Source organism: Myxocyprinus asiaticus, chromosome 18 (assembly GCF_019703515.2).
Source record: "Myxocyprinus asiaticus isolate MX2 ecotype Aquarium Trade chromosome 18, UBuf_Myxa_2, whole genome shotgun sequence".
Taxonomy (NCBI): Eukaryota; Metazoa; Chordata; class Actinopteri; order Cypriniformes; family Catostomidae; genus Myxocyprinus; species Myxocyprinus asiaticus.
The window spans coordinates 40,984,625-40,992,876 of NC_059361.1; positions in this window are offsets into that span (position 1 = coordinate 40,984,625).

The following is an 8,252-nucleotide window of genomic DNA, read 5'->3' on the forward strand; positions in this document are numbered from 1 at the left end:
TAACATGGGAGGAGACAAAGCAGATTACAGGGGACATTTTTACAGGTGGAAAACAGACTCTTGCCACCTTTTATTCCAAACAATAGCATATTATTAATGTATGTATATAACAAATGATAATATAATGGAATATCAATGTAGCCTTTCTGTGAGCCCCCCTCCAGTGAGGGCCCCTGTTACTCAGGTCCATCATTACCCACGCTCCGAAGCCCCTGCCCAACAAAACTTTCAGTATAAATATACCTTTAAAAGGGTACTACCCAAGTGATGACCCTTACTAATGAATGTACTACTGAACCACTTGGTGGAAGAACCGTTTATTCTGACTATTATTATGAGTAAATATAACTTTTATAAACTATTTATTGAACAATAGTGTCTTTTATCATATTGCTGTTGCTGCCATTTTATTTACCCATGGTAAAAGCACTGTAACATACAGCCTCTCGTGGCTTATAGTTTCAGTAGAGTAATTCTAGTAAACACATCCAGGAGAATAACTCTACAAGACATTCTACATGCCTTGGAAAAGTGAGAATTTTAGTTATGACACATTAGTCCAGTGGTGTCTGAAGAAAGTGAGGCTTATTAACACTCTCACTCTTTTGACAAGCCATCATCCTCACCTTAAAGGCTGTTATGAAAGGATGGAACACCGACAGCTATATTTGACCCGACAGCAAACCCACAACCCATCGGTAAGTGTTGTTACTAATTTCAGATGCCTTAAAGGCACAGCAAAATCCGACCTGTTTAATTCTAAAGGGGAGTTCAAACTGACAGCAATCTGCAGAGATAAATTGACCAGAAGACTATTGTTTTCCACTAAAATTGGAAATTTGAGACAACATACCGAAAACATGGAGCAAAGCCTTGTTAATTTGAGAAAGGGCTCACCATTTGCAAACCATATCTGTCAGAAATTTAAAACCTTCCTTTTCTTTTAACATAGTGTTGTTAAAAACTGTTCCTCCTTTTGAAATACTTAAAGAATAAAACATTAACAACATTTGAGAGACCAAGAATGTAACACACTGCTAAACCACCATAGTACGATGCATTGTTGGAGAAATTAATATTCCTGAAACAGTACTAACTATGTTGCACATCCATCGTTCGAACCATGTGTGGTTCAACAACCTAGAGCTGTCTTTAATGACATTACACAGGGGGTGGTGAAATAACTTCTAAGGATATAAAATTATAATATCTCATTTACACGTACACCAGAAAGCTATTTAATGCGTGAAAGCTGCTGAAGACACGGAAGCTGTGTGAACTATGTACTGTAAATGTGACAGATACATTGTGCTGCAACAGTGGGGTTTCCCTTTACATCAGACTTCGGGATTCCTCCGACACACTTGAGCACATACGCACATGCGGACTCTTCAAAATCATAGAAGAACTTCACTTATTCATTAACATGGACACATAATAAGTCGTGTTCTCTGACAGAAGCTGTATGTGTTAAAGCGCTCTCTCTTAACCTCCTCGTGGTCGCTATAATGTGGTTCTCGCTCTCGGTGGGGTGCGTGGTGAGTTGTGCGTGGATGCCATGGAGAATAGCATGAAGCCTCCACAAGCGCTATGTCTCTGCGGTAACGCGCTCAAAAAGCCACATGATAAGATGTGTGGATTGACAATCTCAGATGTGGAGGCAACTGAGATTCGTCCTCTGCCACCCGGATTGACTTAGAGCACCCCAGGTATGGACAGCATCAAGACAGAAGTGACATTCAATCAGACAAAGATGGTTTGACGATAAACATCTGGTGAACATTTTCTTCATTACTTGCCATCCATTCGCTTTTATTAAAAATGACTAACAGCACACAAACTCAAGGGGGATAAAACAAAATTGAGACTCTAACAGAACATCAATTCACTTCGAACTACAACCTTTTAATAATCAGTCCTTACTCTTAATCATTACACCATGTACAGGTATCACCAGCCCTTTTGACAAATATAATTCTTGATATCAGCAATGGAATTATTACTAGTGAAAAACATTCTTGATATCTGTAACTGCATTTTAACTGGAAGAATTCCAAAATTATCTGTCCTTCACTCCTGTTCAAAACACAATTACAGATATTTATATACGTATATATATTAAAAAAAACTAAATACGCATATCAGCAATATACTTCTTATGCCCATTCCCGATATCAACAATTGTATTACAACTAGTAAAAATGCTAATTTTTGATATCAGTAATTTGGTTTTCATTAGTGGCTATGTTAATTTCAGTTATCTTTAATGTTATTTTCACTAAGATCTCTTTAATTACTCAACAATTTATTGATATCTGCAATCCATTTCCAGATCTAACATGTTGAAATACATTTACTGATATAAAATATTAGCATTTTAATTCCTTTGTTGATCTTAAGAATTACCAATTAACTTGTGAAAATTGAATTATTGATATCTATAATTCATATCCTGCATATGATTAAATGTTGAAAGGCCTTGTGATAAACCAGGCACAATGCAATAAACCAACAAGAGATAAAAGATATTCCTTCCATGTAAATCTTACAAATAAATAAATAAATAAATAAATAAATATTCCAGCCACTACCACAAGAAGCAACAAGACCATTTGGCATCACGTTACAATAAGGTTCCATTTGTTAACATTAGTTAACTCATTAAGTATAATGAACTAACAATGAACAATATACTGTACGTATATATATTTTAAAGCATTTATTCATCTTTATGTTAGTTAATAAAAATACATTTGTTCATTGTTAGTTCACGTTAGTTCATAGTGCATTAACTAATGTTAACAAACACAACTTTTGATTTTAAAAATGTGTTAGTATATGCTGAAATTAACATTAAGATTAATAAATACTGTATTAACTATTGTTAGTTCATGTTAACTAATGTAATTAACTAATGTAAACAAATGAAACCTTACTGTAAAGTGTTACTGACTTTATTTTGATCACTGCACTGAAAAAAATAAAATAATTGTAGTGAAGTAAATATAGCAGAAACATTAAGTACTTTCTAGATTGAATAAGTTAGTTTAAGCTTGAACTTAAAAATATTATAATATTAAATTCTACATTCAAACATGTAAAAATTAATGATTATAAATGCATATTATATAGGACTGTTTGTTATCTTTACAGTGTGTCATCATTTATCAATCCTAAAGTAGAAAACCTTGTCATGTCTATTTGCTAATTTGAGTGAATTTCACTGGTAAATAAAACAAGTACATTTTACTGAACTTTTCGAAGCTGGTGTTCCCAGCATGCACTAGGCTTGAATAATTAATAGACTTGCATGGTTTCACTGTTTGCATTAAACGTCCTTGTGGGAGGCCTCTACAGTATAAGTCATGTGGTACATTATTAAATGTATTTGTAAGGAAAGTTCAATATGTGACGTACTAATTAAATGCTTGTTTAAATTTTACTATATTTATTTAGGTAGCATGTCTATCATATTTGTAAGTAAAAGTACTGTATGTTTCAGTTAAATTTACTCACTCATTTTAATCAATATTATGTCATAAAGTTAAGTAGATTTTACCTAATCAACTTAAACCAAAACAACTGGCAAATGTTCTTTTTTCTGTTGAACCAGTCAAGCGTATAAATGTGTGCAAATACACCTGCATTGCTTTTATGATCTATTTAGGCATGGTATATAAACAAATGATTTATTTGCATAAAACAAACCACCATGGGTGAGCTTTAGCATTTGTTGACTACAAGCTTGTTTGCCTAGGGTGGCTATTCACTTTCTTTGATCCACTTCCTCAGTGTAACCCTGAATTTTGCTTCTTTTTTTTTTTTTTTTTTTTTTTTTAAAGAAAAGGAGGGACGAGGCAAAAATATTTTTGTGGTAATCAACATTGTGCCACAAATGCTGTTGATAAAGCTTAACTTGTGATAAACCCAGAATATTCCTTGACTGGTTAGATCAGCAACTCACTGAATGGCTTCCAGTCACTTTGTCGCTGCTAGTATGAACGCCCCTTTACAGTGTGTCCTAACTAGACGTAACACTATAAAATGAACAACACAAGACAAAAAGGTATCTCTTTCATGTTAATCAGATTCCCCCCCGCCCTTACCATCTGCAACCAAGATAAGTGATGTAACATTACAATACTTTGATAGTTTAGCATAGTTAGGACACAATGTTAGTCTTTTACCACCCCATTCCTACACATCTCTCAGCCCTTGTGTGTTTGTTAATAGATAAATATTAAAAATATTTATATAAGTTGGTTATGTTTTCAATAAGTAATAGTGTAGTTCTCTCGGCTGTGTTTAGTGCATTTTACCTTGTTTAAATCCATTTTGCAAAATCCCTAAAATTTTCCCTACAAATCAGTGCAAGTGCAGAATTTGTGTGGGGCTGCTAATGAGCAATAACACAATGGTTTTTAACAGCTCCAGTGGGCGGGATCTCCCACGCAGTGGCATCACAGATCAAGAATGTGCAACTGGGAGCCCAAATTTAGCTGCAGCAGCATCAGACAGCACTGTGTCGGGTCGCACATAAATAATATACAGTGGATATAAAAAGTCTACACACCCCTGTTAAAACAGAAGGTTTTTGTGATGTAAAAAAATGAAACAAAGATAAATCATGTCAAAAGTTTTGCACCTTTAATGTAAAAATTACAAATGCAATTCCACTGAAAAACAAAGTGACACATTTCAGAGAAAAAAAATAAAATAAAAAAACTTGGAATAACCTAACTGCATAAGTGTGCACATCCCTGAACTAATACTTAGTTGAAGCACCCTTTGATTTTATTACAGCACTCAGTCTGTTTGGATAAGAGTCTATTAGCTAGGCACATCTTGACGGGAATATTTTCCCACTCTTTGTAAAAATATTCAAGATCTGTCAAATTGTGAGGGCATCTCCTGTTTACGGCCCTCTTCAGGTCCCCCCACAGATTTCCTATAGGATTCAGGTCTGGGCTCTGGCTGGGCCATTCCAAAACATTTATTTTTTTTTTTTTTTTTTTTTTGCTGAAGCCATTATTTTGATGAGTGCTCTGGATCATTGTCATGCTGAAAGGTGAAAGATCTCTTCATTTTCAGCTTTCTAGCAGACGCCAGAAGGTTCTGTGCCAAAATTGACTGGTTCATGGACCTAGTCATGATTCCCTCCACCTTCATTAAAGCCCCAGTTCCAGCTGAAGAAAAGCAGCCCCAAAGCATGATGCTGCCACCACCATGCTTCACCGTGGGTATGGTGTTCTTTTGCCGATGTGCTGTGTTGTTTTTGCGCCAAACATACCTTTTACAGTTTTGGGCAAAAAGTTCAATCTTGGTCTCATCAGACCATAACACATTTTTCCACATGGTTTTTGGAGACTGGATATAGTTTTTTGCCGGACTTGGATGTTTGTTTGTTTTTTCGTCAGAAAAGGCTTGCGTCTTGCCACCCTGCCCCATAGCCCAGACAGATGAAGAATACGGGAGATAGTTGTCACATGTAGGGAGCAACTAGTACTTGCCAGAAAGAGCTGCAGCTCCTTTAATGTTGCTGTAGGCCTCTGACAGCCTCCCTGACCAGTTCTCTCTTTGTCTTCAATTTTGGAAGGACGTCCTGTTCTTGATAATGTCATTGTTGTGCAATAGTTTCTCCACTTGTTGATGACTGTCTTTACTGTGTTCCATGGTATATCTAATGCCTCGGAAACTTTTTTGTAGCCCTCACCTGAGCGATACCTTTCAACAATGAGATCCCGTTGATGCTTTGTAAGATCTTTGTGGCTCATGGCTCTTGTAGTAGCATGCAACTGAGAACAGCTAAGATTTATTTGTAGTTAATCAGAGTCACTTTAGGTGAAGACAGGTGTGTACTATTTCACATGAGTTTGATGATTGGTTGATTCTGAACACAGCCACATACCCAATTATAAAAGAGTGTGCACATTTACACAGTTATTGCGTAAGTGTGTCACTTTGGTTTTCAGTGGCATTGTATAGGTTGTAATTTTTATTTTAAAGGTGCAAAGTCTGATATGATTTATCTTTGTTTAATTTTTTACATCACAAAAACCTAGACTTTTTATATCCACTGTCATAGTAGTATTAGAGAACAGAGAAAGACATGACAGGCTACAGATCAACCCACACACAACAGGGGGATCTTTTAAGACAAATGACAAAGTAATTGTAAACCCTATAATGATCAAAGCTGTGGTTTTAAAGCCCTCAGGAAGAAGGAGCCTTTCTGTGGAATAGCTTTGGGGATTCAGATCCTTTTAAGTGTATCAGTTCATTTGAACGGATTGTTTTATTTGAGCCATCACACAAAAGTGTGCCTAAAAGTCCCTGCAAGGCATTTTCCACGTTTTTTTTTGTTTTGTTTTTTTGTTTTTTGGAAGTTAAATAAATATTTGGTTAAATACTTCAGATATCACTGTTTTTATATAGGGTTGTGGCAGACAAGCCTCTTGTTCACCGGGAAAGAAGGAAGCAGGAACCGGATTCACAATCAACATGACTTTAATTATAACATAAAGCACTGAACTGGAACATAACAACAGACATCAATAACACATACACACACACATACATACACAAAAAAACACACACACAGCTCCGTGTGTGTGTGTGTATGTGTGTCTCTCTCTAACTGGCATCCCCGGCTCCTCCTTTTATCTCTCTCCCACTGATTGGACTACTCAGCATCACGCGTGCACCCTCACGGCCCGGCCAGGCCCTCCTCCTTGTCTCAAGGTTTATATAAAGAGTGTGCAGGTAAGTTACTCAAAAAGTAATCCACTACAAACTACTTTATGTTGTAATCAGATTACTTTTATGATTACTTCATGGAAAAAGTTATCACATAACTAATTACTTTACTTATAAGTTACTTTCTAAAACACTTTTCACTGAAAAGTTTGGTCTTTTTAAAAAAAAAATCTAAATAATGTCTGTATTTACTCCCTATTCATTGTTGCACTGAAGTTATACTCAACACCACATGTTTCTCCCTTACAATGACTAAGGGAGTAGTCCTTCAACTCTCACCAAAAATGCAAAGACATGTACATATGAACATAATTAATGTTTTACATGTATTATACATAAATAATATTATTTTAGAAATACGTGTAATGTACTAATTATGTACTAAATTGAAATGTCTGTAACTGCAATCTGATAACAATTTAGAATGTGTGTTATACTACTTTTTGGACTAAAATAGTAATGAGATTACAGTAACTAATTACTTTGTAGTTGATGAGGGGGTTGCTCATGTACTGCTGCTCATCAAGGGGTATTTTAGGATTTAAATCTTAGGGGTGCTCAGCCCCAAGGACACTAAGGTGTGCGCATTTAATGTAGGCTTTTCCAATCTGTTGGTGTTTTGTTTTTGTTTCTTTGCACTAGTCAGTCTTTACAGGCAGGAAAAGTCACCAAAGCAGTCTGTCACTGTGAACAAGAGCTCACAATGGGCAATCACAGATTTGCATGCTCAGGTCACAGATTTTTAGGGGGCTGAGATAAAAAAACTTTGTGGGGGGGGGCTGAAGCCCCCCAAATAGAGTCTAGCAATGCCTTTGCTGCTCATCTACCTGTTACAGTACCTGTTGTCTTAAGATTATGACCTCCTGTCATTAGCATTACAGAGTCAACTATTTCTATAAATAGTAACAAATAAACATCTTTTCTGTCAATTTTAGGCCACGTCCACACTAATACATTTTCATTTGAAATTGCATCTTTTTCTCTACATTTTGGCCCTCCGTCCACACTGAGTTGGCGTTTTTGTCCAGCGAAAATTCAGCTTTTTCGAAAATGCTCTCCCAGGTGGATAAATTAGAAAATGCATCTTTGCGTTATATTGTGGACTGGGAAAACAGAGATATCTGAGGCCACGTCCACAATAATACGTTTTCGTTTGAAAACGCATCTTTTTCTCAACGTTTTAGCCTTTCGTCCACACTGAGAAAACTAAGCTTTTCGAAAACGCTCCCAAAGTGGAAACATTTGAAAAGGCCATCTTCGCCTTGTAGTGTGGATGTGAAAGATGGAGATATCTGAAAACGATGAAGTATTTGTTGTCATGTGATGCAGTCATGTGATCCATTCAACCCAATACATTCAATATGGCGGCCCATGTTGTAGTGGCATTGTTTTGCCTGTTATTCACATTGAAAGTGTTGTTAAAAATAAATGTTACTTTGTACAACCTTCACATTGCATTCCTACAAAGGCGATGGGAAGTTTACTCAGAATTGCTG